Raw genomic sequence first — 18,264 nt, forward strand, 5'->3', positions numbered from 1 at the left:
AATGGGATACTGAAACATAATACAGCATGGATGAACCTTAAAGCATTATGCTAAATAAAAGAAGCCAGACACAAAGGGCCAGATATTGTATGATTCCTTTTATATAAATATCCACAGTTGGCAAATTCATTAAGCTAGAGAAAGTAGATTAGTAGTTTCCAGAGGCTGGGGTGAGGGGAAAACGAGGAGTAATGAGTATCAGGTTTCTTTTGAGGGTGATGAAAATATGCTGAAATCATAAAATGGTTTTAGTGATGCAATCTCAAATATATATATATGCTAAATTCTACACTTCAAAAGGGTGAATTTTATAGAATGTGAATTATGTATCAGTAAAAATAAATAGATAGAGTGACTATAGTCCTGTTTTCCTTATAGTAATTGTATTCATAGTTTAAAACTTTCCAACAAAAAACTTAGGCCCAGATAGCTTGACTGGTGAATTCTAACACATATTTAATTAATAAACAATACCAATTCTACACAAGTTCTTCCAGAAAATAAAAGGAGAAAACACATACCAAGTTATTTTTAATTCCAATGAAAACCTGATATCAAAAAGAGAAACTACAAGAAAATAAAAATACAGACCAGTTTACTTTAAAGTAAAGTAAAGTAAAGTGAAGTCTCTCAGTCGTGTCTGACTCTGCGACCCCATGGACTATAGCCTACCAGGCTCCTCTGTCCATGGGATTTTCCAGGCAATAGTACTGGGGTGAATTGCCATTTCCTTCTCCACCAGTATACTTTACATAGACACAAATATATTCTCCAAAATATGAGCAGAGTTCACAAATAATTAAAAACTAAAAGGGATTATGGCCAAAAGATATTTCTCATGAAAATGGAAGGTTAGTCCAACATTGGAAAAACAGTCAGTATAATTCAACAAATTAAGAGACTAAATAAGAAAAAAAATCATATCATTATTTCAATGATGCAGAAAGGGCATTTGACAAAACCTGATGTCCATTCATGATAAAAACTCTCAGAAAATTAAGAACAGAAAGAAATTTCCACAAACTGAATAAGGACATCTATGAAAAGCATACAATGAACATCATACTCAATGATAAAATGCCAAATACTTTCCCCCTAAGATCAGGACCAAGATTATCAGCATTATTTACAATAGCCAATATATGGAAACAACCTAAGTGCCTATCAATAGATGAATGGATAAAGACATGATTCACACGTGCACACACAATGGAATACTACTCAGCCATAAAGATGAAATCCTGCTATTTTTGACAACAAGGATGAACCTTTAGTGAAGGTGAAATTAAGTCAGGTGGAAAAAGACAAATATCATATGATTTCACTTGTAAGAAACAAACAACAAAAGCTCACTCAAGATTCAATGGAATTTTCAGCCAAAACAGGAATGGAATACTGAAACACCCTACAACATGAATGAAACTTGAAAACATTATGCTAAATAAAAGAAGCCAGACACAAAGGACCAGATATTTTATGAGTGAAATAAATAAAATAAGTCAGGCGGACAAAGACAAACATCATATGATTTCACTTGTATATGGAATATAAAATACAAAAACTAAAACAAAATAAGTGAACAAACAAAACCAAACTTGTAAACATTTAGAATACAGTAGTAGTGGGACTTTCCCTGGCGGTCCAGTTGTTAAGACTCCATGCTTCCAATGCATTGGGAGTGGGATTGATCCCTGGTTGGGGAACTAGGATTCTACACGCCACACAGTGTGACCAAAAAAAATTAAGCAAGATAAAAATAGACTAGAGTAGTGGTTACCAGAGAGGAAGGGGTGGAGAAGAGGGTAAAATGTATAGAGGTATTCAATCATATGGTGATGAATAGAAGCTAAAATTTTGTGTGTGTGAGCACACTGCAATGTACACAAAAGTAGAAGTATAATGCTGTATACCTGAAACTTGTATAATGTTATAAACCAATGTTACCCTATTTTAAAAAACTGATCAAGGACAAGAAAGTTAAGAATGTCCATTCTCACCATTGCTATTTGACATTACACTGGCACTTCCAGCCAATTCAATATGAGGTGAAAAATGATTAAAAGTTATATAAGTTTGAAAGGAAAAAATAAAACTCTATTCATAGAAAACATGAGTGTCTACCTGGAAAAAAAAAAAAATATATATATATATATATATTAGAAATCTACTAGAACTAATAAGTGAGTTTGGTGAGGTTACAAGGTACAAGGTCAATATGAAAAAATCATTTTTATGTGTAAATACTAGCAACAAACAATTAGAAATTAATATTAAATAAATTGTAGCATTTTTAATAGCATAAAAGAATGGAAACACAGATGTAAACCTAACAAAGTATGTTCAAACTTTCTGTAATGAAACTGCAAATCACTGATGAAAGAATCAAAGAAAATCAATACAAATGGAGAGATGGATTCAGAGACTCAATATTATTAACATGTTAATTTTATCCAGTATGATCCATTGATTCAATGCAATTCCAAAGAGAATACCAGCATGATTTTTATAGAAATTTGTAAGTTGATTCCGCAATTGATAAAGAAAGGCAAAGGACCTGTAATAGCCAAAACAACTCCTAAAAGCAAGAATTGAAAGATTTATAATATCAGATTTCAAGCCTTACTATAAAAATACAGTAATCAAGAGACTGTATTATTAGAGACAGATCAATAGAACACAATATAGACTCAGAAATAGAATCATATATACATAATCAACTGACTTTTTACAAAGTTGGAAAAGCAATTCAGCGCAGAAAGACGAGACTTTTCAACAACAGGCAGGGTAAAATTCGGATATCCATGTAGAAGAAAATGAATTTTGATAATTCCTTGTAGTATATACAAAGAGTAGCTCAATATGGACCATAAACTATAAAACATAAGCTATAAAATTTCTAGAATAAAGAATATAAAAGGAAGAAAAATGTTGTGACTTTTTAAAGGCAAATGTTTCTTAGATTTGACACTAAAATAAATATAAAATAAAATAAAATAAAAACTTGGACTTCATCAAATTTTAAAATATCTGCTCTTGCACAATTAAGAGAATGAAGAGACAGACCACAGAGTGGGATAAAATATTGGCAAATCATACATCTTACAAAGGATTTGTATCTAGACTACACAAGAAACTTTCAAAGCCCAATAATAAAAAGAAAGATAATTTTTAAAGTAAAAGTTATTTGAATAGACACCACACCAAAAAGATACACTGATGAAAAAAAAAAAGTATATGAGAAAATACTAAATACCATTAGACATTAGGAAAATCCACATGAAAACCATAATATGATGCTAGTGAACACCTATTAGGGACGGAAAGTTTGTTTTTTCCTAACTTTCATGTCCTGAAACCATAACACCAATGTGATGGTATTAGAAGATAGGGGCCTTAGGGAAGTAATTGGGTTATGACGGTGGAGCCTTCATGAAAGGAATTAGTTTCCCTGTAAAAGAGACTCCAGAGAGCTCTCCTGTGTTTTTCTGTCATGTGAGGATATAATAAGAACCGGGGAGTGGGCACTCACCAGACACCAGATCTGCCAGCACCTTAGTTTTGAACTTCTGAGCCTCTAGAACTGTGGGCAAGAATCTCTTGGAAGAAATGGAGTAGCCATCATAGTCAACAAAAGGGTACAAAATTCAGTACTTGGATGCAATCTCAAAAACAACGGAATGATCTCTGTTCATTTCCAAGGCAAACCATTCAATTTCACAGTAATCCAAGTCTATGCCCCGACTAGTAATGCTGAACAAGATGAAGTTGAATGGTTCTATGAAAACGTACAAGACATTCTAGAACTAACATCAAAAAAGGATGTCGTTTTCATTTTAGGAGACTGGAATGCAAAAGTAGGAAGTCAAGAAACACCTGGAATAACAGGCAAATTTGGCCTTGGAGTACAAAATGAAGCGGGGCAAAGGCTTGTAGAGTTTTTGCCAAGAGAAAGCACTGATTATAGCAAACACCCTCTTCCAACAACACAAGAGAAGACTCTACACATAGACATCACCAGATGGTCGACACTGAAATCAGATTGATTATATTCTTTGCAGCCAAAGACGGAGAAGCTCTATACAGTCAGCAAAAACAAGACTGGGAGCTGACTGTGGTTCAGATCATGAACTCCTTATTGCCAAATTCAGACTTAAACTGAATAGAAAGGGAAAACCATTAGACCATTCAGGTATGACCTAAATTAAATTACTTACAGTTATATAGTAGAAGTGGGAAATAGATTTAAAGGACTAGATCTGATAGACAGAGAGCCTGATGAACTATGGATGGAGGTTCATGACAATGTATAGGAGACAGGGATCAAAAGCAAAGTGACTGTCTGAGGAGGACTTAAAAATAGCTGTGAAAAGAAGAGAAGCCAAAAACAAAGGAGAAAAGGAAAGATATACACATTTGAATACAGAGTTCCAAAGAATAGCAAGGAGAGATAAGAAAACCTTCCTCAGTGATCAGTGCAAAGAAATAGAGGAAAACAATACAATGGGAAAGACGAGAGATCTCTTCAAGAAACTTAGAGATAAGGCAAAATTTCATGCAAGATGGGCTCAATAAAGGAAAGAAATGGTATGGACCTAACAGAAGCAGAAGATATTAGGAAGAGGTGGCAAGAAAACACAGAAGAACTGTACAAAAAAGATCTTCACAAGCCAGATAATCCCAATGGTGTGATCACTCACCTAGAACCAGACAGTCTAGAATGTGAAATCAAGTGAGCCTTAGGAAGCATCACTATGAACAAAGCTAGTGGAGGTGATGGAATTCCAGTTGAGCTTTTTCAAATCTTAAAATGATGCTGTGAAAGTGATGCACTTAATATGCCAGCAAATCTGGAAAACTCAGCAGTGGCCACAGGACTGGAAAAGGTCAGTTTTCAATCCAATCCCAAAGAAAAGCAATGCAAAAGAATGCTCAAACTACTGCATAATTGCACTCATCTCACATGCTAGTAATGTAATGCTCAAAATTCTCCAAGCCAGGCTTCAGCAATACGTGAATTGTGAAATTCCAGATGTTCAAGCTGGTTTTAGAAATGGCAGAGGAGCCAGCGATCAAATTTCCAACATCTGCTGGATCACTGAAAAAGCAAAAGAGTTTGAGAAAAACATCTATTTCTGCTTTATTGACTACGCCAAAGCCTTTCACTATGTGGATCACAATAAACTGTGGAAAATTATGAAAGAGATGGGAATACCAGACCACCTGACCTGCCTCTTGAGAAACCTGTATGCAGGTCAGGAAGCAACAGGTAGAACTGGACATGGAACAACAGACTAGTTCCAAATCAAGAAAGGAGTATGTCAAGGCTGTATATTTTCACCCTGCTTATTTAACTTATATGCAGAGTACATCATAAGAAACACTTGGTTGGATGAAGCACAAGCTGGAATCAAGATTGCCGGGAGAAATATCAATAACCTCATATATGCATATGACACCACCCTTATGGCAGAAAGTGAAGAAGTACTAAACAGCCTCTTGATGAAAGTGAGAGAGGAGAGTGAAAAAGTTGGCTTAAAACTCAACATTCAGAAAACTAAGATTATGGCATCCGGTCCCATCACTTCATGGCAAATAGATGGGGAAGCAGTGGAAACTGTGGCAGACTTTATTTGGGAGGCTCCAAAATCACTGCAGATGGTGACTGCAGCCTTGAAATTAAAAGACACTTACTCCTTGGAAGGAAAGATATAACCAAACTAGACAGCATATTAGAAAGCAGAGACATTACTTTGCCAACAAAGATATGTCTAGTTAAGGCTATGGGTTTTCCAGTGCTCATGTAAGGATGTGAGAGTTGGACTATAAAGAAAGCTGAGCATTGAAGAACTGATGCTTTTGAACTGTGGTGTTGGAGAAGACTCTTGAGAGTCCCTTGGATTGCAAGGAGATCCAACCAGTGCATCCTAATGGAAATCAGTTCTGAATGTTCATTGCAAGGACTGATGCTGAAGCTGAAACTCCAATACTTTGGCCACCTGTTGCAAAGAACTGACTTATTGGAAAAGACCTTGATGCTGCGAAAGATTGCAGTTCAGAGGAGAAGGGGATGACAGAGGATGAGATGGTTGGATGGCATCACCAACTCAATGGATGTGAGTTTGAGTAAACTCTGGGAATTGGTGATGGACAGGGAGGCCTGGCTTGCTGCAGTCCATGGGGTCACAAAGAGTCGACATGGCTGAGTGACTGTACTGAACTGAGAATTGTGAAAAATAAATGCTTATTGTTTAAGCCTCTCAATCTATGGTATTTTGTTGTAGCAGTCCCAGTGGACTAAGACAATGCCTATTAGAATGTCAAAAAAAGAAAAAAGCAAGGAAAACCCGACAATACCAAATGCTAAAGAGAACATTCAGTGACTGAAATTTTGACTGCTAATTGAAATGTGAAATTTTATAGTCATTTAGGAAAACAGTTTGGCTGTTTCCTATAAAGTGAAATATTTAATTATCAAATAACCTAGCACCTTACTCCTATATTTGCCAAGGAAATTGAAGTATTTGTTCACATAATAACTTGCATATGAGTGTTTACATCAGCTTTGATCATAATCTCCCCAAACTGGAAACCACCAAAATGCCCTTCAACTGGAAAATGGGTAAACAGACTGTGGTATATTGAAAGGAATGTTACTAAGCAATAAAAATGAAGGAACCACTGGTACCTGCAACAACATGAATCAATTGCAAATACATTATTTCAAGTTAAGAAGAAACAGCCTTAAAGGCTTGATACTCATAGTATTTGTGTTACAGTTTGGAAAAGGCTAACTGTAAGGATAGAACACAGATTAGCAGTTGCAGGGGCTGGAGGTGAAAGAAAGGATTTTGTTCAAAAGCAGATGTTTTGGCATGTGTGAAAAAGTTCTGTATTTTTGATTACATGTCTATATGTGTTTATCACAATATAAAACTGTACCCTAAAATAGTGTTTTATTGTATAAGAAGTATTCTTCAATAAACCTGACTTTAAAAAAGGGCATTGAACAGGCCAAAAAAGGAAATACACACAAATATGCATGCAAAATATGAACAATAGTAGAGCGTAATGTAAAGAGAGTTGAAGAGTATGTAAGGAATTACAGAGTGGATTTTGGGAAAGGGCATTTTGAGGCCCAAGGAAAGTGTTTAAAGGGCAGGAAACTTTATGACCAAACTAGCCTTGTTACCTTGGTTATGGATGTGGGTGTTTATGTTCTAATTATGTAAGAACACCTCAAATCCTTTTTAGCAGTAGCCTGTTCTGTCACCTGATTTTTCCCTCCCACTAACATACTGAGTCACTGTCCTTCCAGAGTATTTGTGCAGTTCAAGCAACATATTCCCTACAATAGTGCACAGCGTCCTCAAATGGGAGGCCCAGAGGGATAGCTCTGATATGCTACACCCTAGGATGAACTGTTCCACCTAAATAAATTTTTCTGGATACCCACAGAAAGGAGCACATTCAAATTTAGATATTTTATTTTTTTATGTGTTTCTTTAAATGTGGCCACAGTGGAGTTTAAAGTGCTTTATTAAATGGCAGAGAAATGATTTACCTTTTAAAACTGTGTTTTACTCACTTTCAGTTAACATTTTAAAAGAGAAATATAAATCATTATTTGAATGCTCTTAGATTCATTTCTTTTGAAAAGTGAGATATATATGATTAAGAATGTATGTTTGGGAAAGACAGTTTCTTTATAATATAACATTCATATTTAATACCACAGAAATAAATGTGCTATATGTACAGATTTAATAAATATTGATGTTGGAAATGTTTACTTAAAGTGAAAGTTAATGCTACCTTTTTTTTTCATTTATTTTTATTAGTTTGAGGCTAATTACTTCACAACATTGCAGTGGGTTTTGTCATACATTGACATGGATCAGCCATGGAGTTACATGCATTCCCCACCCCGATCCCCCCTCCCACCTCTCTCTCCACCCGATTCCTCTGGGTCTTCCCAGTGCACCAGGCCTGAGCACTTGTCTCATGCATCCAACCTGGGCTGGTGATCTGTTTCAATATAGATAATATACATGCTGTTCTCTCAAAACATCCCACCCTCGCCTTCTCCCACAGAGTCCAAAAGTCTGTAATGCTACCTTTTATATACTGCCTTTTATAGTTTCTTATCAAAGAATTGATTCTTTTGAACTGTGGTGCTGGAGAAGACTCTTGAGAGTCCCTTGAACTGCAAGGAGATCCAACCAGTCCATCCTAAAGGAAATCAGTCCTGAATATTCATTGGAAGAACTGATGCTGAAACTGATACTCCAATACTTTGGCCACCTGAAGCAAAGAACCGACTCATTTGAAAAAACCCTGATGCTGGAAAGATTGAAGGCTGGTGGAGAAGGGGACGACAGAGGATGAGGTGATTGGATGGCATCACTGACTCAATGGACATGAGTTAGAGTAAACTCTGGAAGTTGGTGATGGACAGGGAGGCCTGGCGTGCTGCAGTTCATGGGGTCGCAGAGTCGGACATGACTGAGACTGAACTGATGACAATTTAAGCCTGTGCACATTTTCACATTATCATAAATTTAAGATGGAAGTATTTCAGAAAAAGGAGCATCACTTTAAACTTCTTTGAAGAGATAGCTATAATACCAGTAACTAATGTCCCTCCCAACCAGGTGGCTACATGCCATTGCTAATTATCCAATTGCTTAATCTTAGTTATACCTCATTTTTGGAAAGCAGTGAAAGTAGTTGAAGAGTTGTAATTAGTTATTCATACTTTATTTACATAATTAATGTATTTATCCTGCCTATGCCCCTAAACAATTTGAAGAGTCACATTGTTTATGATCACTGGAGCAGAAAAATAGGAATTAAGTAAATGATTCAATTAACAGAAGCTAAACTAGCAAAAGATGTCATCCATACTATTTGCTTGGAAAACAAAATTTGTAATAACGAACTGGTTGCCTCCACAAAACCCCATCTCCTTCAACTTCCTTTCCCATCCACTTCCCATTTCTGCCTTCCCACTTCCTTCTCCCCCTATTCTATGTTCAGGCTTCCTGACCCCTTTGCACTGTCTCCACACCCTTTTTCCATTCTCTTCCTTTCTCTCTCCTTTGCATTCTCTCCTTACTACCTCATTCCCATCTCACCAGGCCCAGTCCCATAACCTTTGCTACCTTCTCACTCATTCCTTATGTCTTGCCTGATCTCCTGCCCTCCAGCCCTTCTCTTAGGCCTTCATCTGATTTGCGGAACACTCACTTACTACCTCCCCATTACTACTTTGATTACCAACTCTTAGCTGCCACTATGCCTAAACACGCCTAACTGCCTTTCAGTGTGTCTTTTTAATATCTGCAACTAAACTTTTTACAAAATGGCCATCCCACCAGGCATGTTAGACTCTAGTTACTCACCTCTCCAGTTCCCATGACATGTGGTCTATCATGCTTTCATTTTAGTACCCATTCTGACATACACAGTGATAGTCAAATGTTCTGATTGCTATTCTCCTCACAATAGAGTATAATACAGATTGAAGATATAGATTGCGTATTACCATATCTTTTTTAAAATTAATTTTATTGACATATAGTTGTTTTACAATGTTGTGTTAGTTTATTCTGCACAACAAAATGAATCAGCTATACTATACATATATCCCCTCTTTTTGGATTTCTTTCCAATTTAGGTCACCATAGAGCATTGAGTAGAGTTCCCTGTTTTAGGCAGTAGGTTCTCATTAGTTATCTATTTTACATGCAACAATATGATAAAAATCATGAGGTGTAAAACATCTGAATGTTTTATAAAACAGGTAAGGAATTATTTAGAACATATTGTATGTTAAATAATCCAATTTCAAGTTTTATTAAGGTGATAAAAATAATATTCCTTTGCTGACCACAAGAAGACTTTTAATATAAGGAATTTGAAAAAAAAAAAAAATGGCTCACATCTCCTGAAAAGACTCTCGATTTCAACAGGAGTGATTCATGTAATATCAAGTCACATATGGAAATCTTCAAATTCTACTCATGTTTATGGAAATGAATTATATTGCCTGGATAAGATAGCATTGTGAAATCTAAATACATGTCTCCTTTAGTCGTTGATGTGGAGAATTGGTAGTAGCCAAGCTATGTAAAATATAGAGATAATAATTTATGGGAAAGGAGAAATAATTTTGGGTAAAGATGATTTTTTCAGGCAGAGAAAATACTCTGTATTATAATATAATGATGGATATATGTTACACATTTTTTCAAACCTGTAGAATGTACAGCACTAAGAAAGAACTCTACAGTAAACTATGGACTTTGGGTGATTATGATGTGTCAATGCAGGCTTATCCTTGGTTAAAAATAAAGGTACCATTTTTGTGAGTGATGTTTTGTAACTGCAAAGGCTATGTATGTGTGGGGGCAGGGGATATATGGGAATCTGTACCTCCCTCTCAATATTGTTATAAACCTACAACTACTCTTCAAAAACTGTCTTAATAAAAGAAAATCCAATTTGGGGCCATACTCTTCAAATTCCTGAAAATGTAATGACTATCATAAAACCCCTGTTAAATCACTTGTCTTGTAATACTGAGCTCCAGTTATGTGACAGAGTCAGTACAGTACACATAGTCAGGAAAAATTTTCAGACAGACATCAGCAAATAAGCAGGGGTCATCAGATTATTAGATCTTCATAATGGCCCACCCATGGCTACCATCTGCTGATGGAAAAGGGCATTCTGAGTTTATTTACCCACCCATAGTATGTTTTCTTCCTAGCTTACTGAATCTCTTGAGATTCAGGCAGTTACTACTACAGAGATTTCAGGCAGTTACTACTTTGGTGACTTCTACATAAATGACTAGACAGGTGAGTGGAGTCTTTAGAATTCATTTGGTCCTTGAATTCATGTTACCTCTTCAAATAACACTTTTCAGTCCTAACTGTCTTACTCTGATATAGCTATCCAGGTACTCAGGCCTGAATTAATGTAACTCATTAGTTTTATCTGAATTATAGGAAGAGAACAATGCACTATTGATCTCACCTTGATTAGAATCAGCACTAAAACTTTTATGAGAGCACATGCATCTAGATGACAAGCTAACATGCTGGCAATTGGAAAAGCAAATTACTTTTACTTTTCTACTTGTACTTCTAAAAATAATTTGTATTTTTATTAACATGCCTAATGGATAAATTAGAGTTAAATCAATTATACACGGTAGATCCCATTTACTTGAACAAAGATCTTTTTTTTCCATTTATTTTTATTAGTTGGAGACTAATTACTTTACAGTATTGTAGTGGTTTTTGCCATACATTGACATGAATCAGCCATGGATTTACATGTATTCCCCATCCCGATTCCCCCTCCCACCTCCCTCCCCATCCCATCCCTCTGGGTCTTCCTAGTGCACCAGCCCCGAGCACTTGTCTCATGCATCCAACCTGGGTTGGTGAATGTTTCACCCTTGATAGTATACATGTTTTAATGCTGTTCTCTCGAAACATCCCACCCTTGCCTTCTCCCACAGAGTTCAAAAGTCTGTTCTATACATCTGCGCCTCTTTTTATGTTTTACATATAGGGTTATCATTACCATCTTTCTAAATTCCATATATACGCATTAGTATACTGTATTGGTTTTTATCTTTCTGGCTTACTTCACTCTATATAATGGGCTCCAGTTTCATCCATCTCATTAGAACTGATTCAAATGAATTCTTTTTAGTGGCTGAGTAATATTCTATGGAGTATATGTACCACAGCTTCCTTATCCATTCGTCTGCTGATGGACATCTAGGTTGCTTTCATGTCCTGGCTATTATAAACAGTGCTGTGATGAAGATTGGGGTGCATGTGTCTCTTTCAGATCTGGTTTCCTCAATGTGTATGCCCAGGAGTGGGATTGCTGGGTCATATGGCAGTTCTATTTCCAGTTTTTAAAGAAATCTCCACATTGTTCTCTCTCGAATAGCCAAAGTAATCTTGAGAATGAAGAATGGAACTGGAGGAATCAACCTGCCTGACTTCAGACTATACTACAAAACCACAGTCATCAAGATAGTATGGTACTGGCACAAAGACAGAGACATAGATCAATGGAACAGAATAGAAAGCCCAGACATAAATCCACATACCTATGGATACCTTATCTTCTACAAAGGAGGCAAGAATATACAATGGAAAAAAGACAACCTCTTTAACAAGTAGTGCTGGGAAAACTGGTCAACCACTTGCAAAAGAATGAAACTAGAACACTTTCTAACACCATACACAAAAATAAACTCAAAATGGATTAAAGATCTAAATGTAAGACCAGAAACTATAAAACTCCTAGAGGAGAGCATAGGCAAAACACTCTCTGACATAAATCACAGCAAGATCCTCTATGACCCACCTCCCAGAATATTGGAAATAAAAGCAAAAAATAAACAAATGGAACCTAATAAAACTTAAAAGCTTTTGCACAACAAAGGAAACCATAAGCAAGGTGAAAAGACAGCTCTCAGACTGGGAGAAAATAATAGCAAATAAAGGAACAGACAAAGAATTAATCTCAAAAATATACAAGCAACTCCTGCATCTCAATTCCAGAAAAATAAATGACCCAATCAAAAAATGGGCCAAAGAACTAAACAGACATTTCTCCAAAGAAGACATACAGATGGCTGACAAACACATGAAAAGATGCTCAACATCACTCATTATCAGACAAATGCAAATCAAAACCACAATGAGGTACCATTACACGCCAGTCAGGATGGCTGCTACCCAAAAGTCTACAAGCAATAAATGCTGGAGAGGGTGTGGAGAAAAGGGAACCCTCTTACACTGTTGGTGGGAATGCAAACTAGTACAGCCACTATGGAGAACAGTGTGGAGATTTCTTAAAAAACAAAGATCTTGATTAAGAAATATTGTTTCATTATGACAAATGATCAAATCTTGTTTTCAGAGATAAAAATCAAGCTTCCAAAAATTATTTAATCAAACTGATCTTATAACAATTATAGAAATGAACTGTGTATCATCACTTACACTTGTTCTGGCAAGTTTTCTTTTTCAATCATTGGAAGAATTTGTTTGTAGCTAAAATATTTATGATTGTCCCCTGCTTTAGTCTGTCTTAGAACTAAATGAATAAAATATAGATAATTTGTAGAAAAAAATATGCAAAATAAGACAATATAAAACATTGCCAATTGTTGCTCAATCACTAAGACGTGTCCACTCTTTATGACCTCATGGACTGCAACTCACCAGGCTCCTCTGTCTTTCACTATTGCCAATACTATTCACTATTGACAATACTATTCGCTGTCCTTCACATTGCCAACTCTTCTACCCATTGAACCTGAGTTGTCAGTATCAAATACAATGTCAGTGGTCAAATACAATGCTGCAAGGAGGTTGGCTTGACCCCAAATGACAAATTAGAGAGTGACAGTTCCCAGGTACTTCAACTCCTTTCTAGCTTAGAATGTTTTGTTTTTTTCCCTAAAACAGATTGTTTTTTTCTGAGGGCAGAGGGTAGGTAGGAACTCCTATTCTAAAGAAGTCATAGACTCGTTCCCAAGGGCTGGTAGTCTTTAAAGCCAGAATTGCTCACTCTGTCCATAGGGTGTCAAGAAAAGGCCTTAAGCACCCTGTTGCCAGAAATATTTGGCTACAAACTTCTGTCAGTACAATGAATCCATTTGGGAAGTCCCCCCATTGTAGCATTTGGTCCAGGATAAGCTACTCTTTCTACAAAACTTTCAGTCAATCAAAGATATCTCTGCCAAATTCTACCCTCCATTATTTACATTCACTTCCTGATCATTTCTCCAAATAAAACCTTATTGCTACAGAAGATTCTTTTACTATTTATTCCCTCCAGACCTAATTTCTATTAGAGCTAATCTCTCCTAGTTAGTAAATATGTATCAATATCAGTTGTGACAAATGTACCTATTAATGTAAAATGCTAACAATAGGGGGAGATTGGTGCGGGGTGCAGGGTATATAGGAATTCTCTGTACTCACTTCATAACTTTTCTGTAAACCTAAAGCTATTTTATTTTATTTAAGTGCAAAAGTTAAGATTTATTTATAATAAGAAATCACAATAAATTAATGAAATTTGAACAGCTGGTTTATGCAAAACATCTCAATTTTCATATAAACAACATTTTTATTAATTACTGCCTGGCCCACTTCTATAGTAAAAAGTTTATTAAAAATACAATGGTCTAGTGGGAGAAGAATACTGGAGAATGGATAAATAATAGTATATCTGCATTATAAATCTTACAAATGTAGGTAAAATGTAATTTAGGAGCACAGGAAAGGTGACAATACTCAGTGTTGTGGCAACTAGGGGACAGGCTGAGTGACAGAAAGGTTTGGATAATTTCAACAACAACAAAAAAAAAAACCACTAGTCTTTAAGGGAAAATGGGGACTTGAGTGTGTGTCCTGAGGATGGAGGGAGGGAGAGCAGGGAAAGGGGAAGATTAGTGAAGATAAGCATATTCTAAGCAAAGGAAACAGCACATACAAAAGTCCTGAAGCATGAGAAAGCCTGTTTCTTTGGGGGAACTGAATATAATTTATTTGTGTGAAGCAAAGTGAGAGTTTATGTTTCTCTATTTGCATGCTTTGGTAAGCATGATACATAATGTTTCTGAAAAGTATGGATTTCCAATGCAGTCACTTCTGCTCATGTCCATTGTATTCACTCTATCAAGTTGGCAGTTTTCTTTCAGTAGATCAGTTGTTTTGCCCCTTTCCTCTTCTTTCATCTACATATAATTATCCAAGTAGATAAATGATGGAAATTAGCAATATTTAGCACTCAACTGAGATAAATTATTTACTAAAGGATGAATGGTCATCTCCCAGAATAGAATTGATGAAGGGTGGGTTTGATTGACTTCTGAAAAATTCCAGACAACTGAAGATTACAGATTTCTTCAGGGAGCAACATACTATAAATGTTTATGCCATACATATTGCTGATTTACTTAGTTGCACAACAGAAACTAACACAACATTGTAAAGCAATTATACTCCAATTAAAAAATGTTTATGCCAGAGTGCTCAGATCAAACACTCAACAGGATAATCCATTTCAGATTGTGACTGAAAGACTATAAAATAAGTTTAGGCTTTACTATATTTCATTTTATCTTCTTTCTCGATGTACCTTTTAGACCTGTCTTACCTTTTAGAGCTAAGAAAACTCTGTCTTCTATGATGACTCCTCTTTGTTTGTTATGGGATAATAACAACTTATTATTCCATAGTCATATTATCAGAGCTTATTTGCTTTCTTGTTTCTTTTTTTTAACATCTTATTCTATTTTGGAGTATAGCCAATTAATAATGTTTGTAGTTAGCAAAGGGAGTCAGCCATCCATATGCATGTATCCATTCTCCCCCAAACTGCCCTCCCATCTGGACTGTCACATAGCATTGAGCAGAGTTCTTTGCGCTATTCAGTAGGACCTTGTTGGTAATTCACTTAAAATATAGTAGAGTATGCATGTCAATCCCAAACTCCCTAACTATCTCTTCCCCCCATCCTCCACTCCCCCCACCAACCGTACGTTCATTCTCCATGTCTGTTTTTTTTTTATTTGCTAAGTAATGATTTTAAATTAATTCTGTTGCATTTTCTAGTTTTTTAAACCACTGTTCAGCAATAAGTGACTATTGTTGCTTTATTTCAGCTCACTGAAGTAATGATGCATGTTTGTAGTTGGAGAAAATTGGAGAAAAGACCCTTCAATTACTCAGCTACCACTCTTTGTACCCACTTGTTAGTATGCTGTGTTATATGACTTGTCTTTTCAAATGTTAATTTTATTGACTTTTCCCTTATTACATATTTTTGGTACAATACCACATCAGTAACTATAGACAGCTTAGGATCTCTGTCACCTTTTCTCCTTTGTTAATAAGCTTGTTTTCACAAGGATAATTTAGAATTGTTATTTGTCTTTAAACAAAGCCTTTCTTATCGGGGATCAGTATACTCTGCATTGTATTAATTAGCATTACTGCAGTTTACACTCAGAAACACATACACCAACACAGAAGTTGAGGATTTAGGCAGTTTCTCCACAAATTTTACATTTCTAAATGTTTAACACCAACATCCTAACCAGTTTTCAAACAAAACTCACATTTTTCTTAAAATATTCAGGTACTATAATTGAGGTCAAACAAGTCACCATTTTGTTTAAATCACATGGATAATTGCACCAATTCTTCACTTCACTTTGAGTGAAACAACTAATTGAGTGAAATTTCCACTGAAAATGTCAGTGAAAAAAAATAGGTCATAAACTGATGTTGAGTATCTAAGTCCAAACAAGTTGCTAATTGCCTGAAATTACCAGTAGTTTGCTTATCAAGCCTTGGTGCCTTTAGATATAGCCATGGTGAAATTGGACTAAAGAAAAATAAGCATACCTCTAGCATGCCTTCCAGTTCACAGTCATATATACTCAGTGAGTCAGAACACTAAAAATTCATGCTTTTCTTCAATTGCTCATTTTGTCTTTTGAAATGAGTTTCAGTTCAGTTTGGTTCAGTTCAGTCTCTCAGTCGTGTCTGACTCTTTGCAACCCCAGGGACTGCAGCATGCCAGGCTTCCCTGTCCATCATCAACTCCTGGAGCCTACTCAAACTCATGTCCATCCTGTCAGTGTTGCCAATCCAACCATCTCATCCTCTGTTGTCCCCTTCTCCTGCCATCTTCAATCTTTCCCAGCATCAGGCTCTTCTCCAGTGAGTTGGTTCCTTGCATCAGGTGGCCAAAGTATTGAAGTTTCAGCTTCAGCATCAGTCCTTCCAATGAATATTCAGGACTGATTTCCTTTAGAATGGACTGGTTGGATCTCCTTGCAGCCCAAGGGACTCTCAAGAGTCTTCTCCAACACCACAGTTCAAAAGCATCAATTCTTTGGCACTCAGCTTTCTTTAAAGTTCAACTCTCACATTCATACATGATTACTAGAAAAACCATAGCTTTGACTATATGGACCTTTGTTGGCAAAGTGATGTCTCTGCTTTGTAATATGCTATCTAGTTTGGTCATAGCTTTTCTTCCAAGGAGCAACTGTCTTTTAATTTCATGGCTGCAGTCACCATCTGCAGTGCTTTTGGAGCTCCCTAAAATAAAATCTTTCACTGTTTCCATTGTTTCCCCGTCTATTTGCCATGAAGTGATGGGACCAGGTGCATAATCTTAGTTTTCTGAATGTTGAGTTTTAAGCAAACTTTTTCACTCTCCTCTTTTACTTTCATCAAGAGGCTCTTTAGCTTTTCTTTGCTTTCTGCCATAAGGGTGGTGTCATCTGCATATCTGAGGTTATTGATATTTCTGCAGCAATCCTGATTCCAGCTTGTGCTTCATCCAACTCGGAATTTCACATGATGTACTCTGCATATAAGTTAAGTAAGCAGGGTGACAATATATAGCCTTGACATACTCCTTTCCCGATTTGGAACCAGTCTGTTTTTTATGTTAAGAAAATTTATGCCAATAAAGAATAAATAATGAGTTGAAGGGCAGTTTAGTAGCCCACTTGATTTTAGCAATTGTCACAAATACCTACTTTGGACATAGAGGCAAATTCTAGAGCTATAATACTAATTAAGAACTAGAATAATCTGATAACCCAGAAATGTAATGATTAAATAGAAATATTTTCACACATATAAGGTTTATGTTGTTAGAACACTTAGTCTAAGATAAACAGATGGCAATTATGTAGACATATTAAGAACTGGAAAAAAGGTCAGTGTTAAATATTTAGAAATGCAAAAGAGTCTGGGAAATCTTAAAGTCTATGAAACTGTTTAAAAACACCCTGAGGACAAATGCTATCAAAATTTTAATGAGAAACAAAATGGGTTTAGAAATCGAATTTTCTCCTTTGAACTGTTGACACCAAGGTAAATGAACCTTATTTCACAGACTTCTATTTCTTAAAAGTCTTTTCAAACATCTACTAAATAGATCCACTTTGTCATATGGCCAATCTACAATACAGTAATTTCATAAAGTTAGCTGTTTGCTCTGTGCAGAGAAATCTCAAAAGGGACATTCTTCTAATTTATCTTTACTTCTAAATAAGTCTACTTTTTCCATACTGTAGAGTGAGAATTGTTATTAAATAAAAACAAACTTTTGGCTTGCCCCACTATAATTAAAATTTATCTTCTCTGATCTGACTTGAGTGGATATGTTGAACAGCTGCCTTTTCACTCCTCA

Source organism: Muntiacus reevesi, chromosome X, assembly GCF_963930625.1.
Source record: "Muntiacus reevesi chromosome X, mMunRee1.1, whole genome shotgun sequence".
Classification (NCBI taxonomy): domain Eukaryota; kingdom Metazoa; phylum Chordata; class Mammalia; order Artiodactyla; family Cervidae; genus Muntiacus; species Muntiacus reevesi.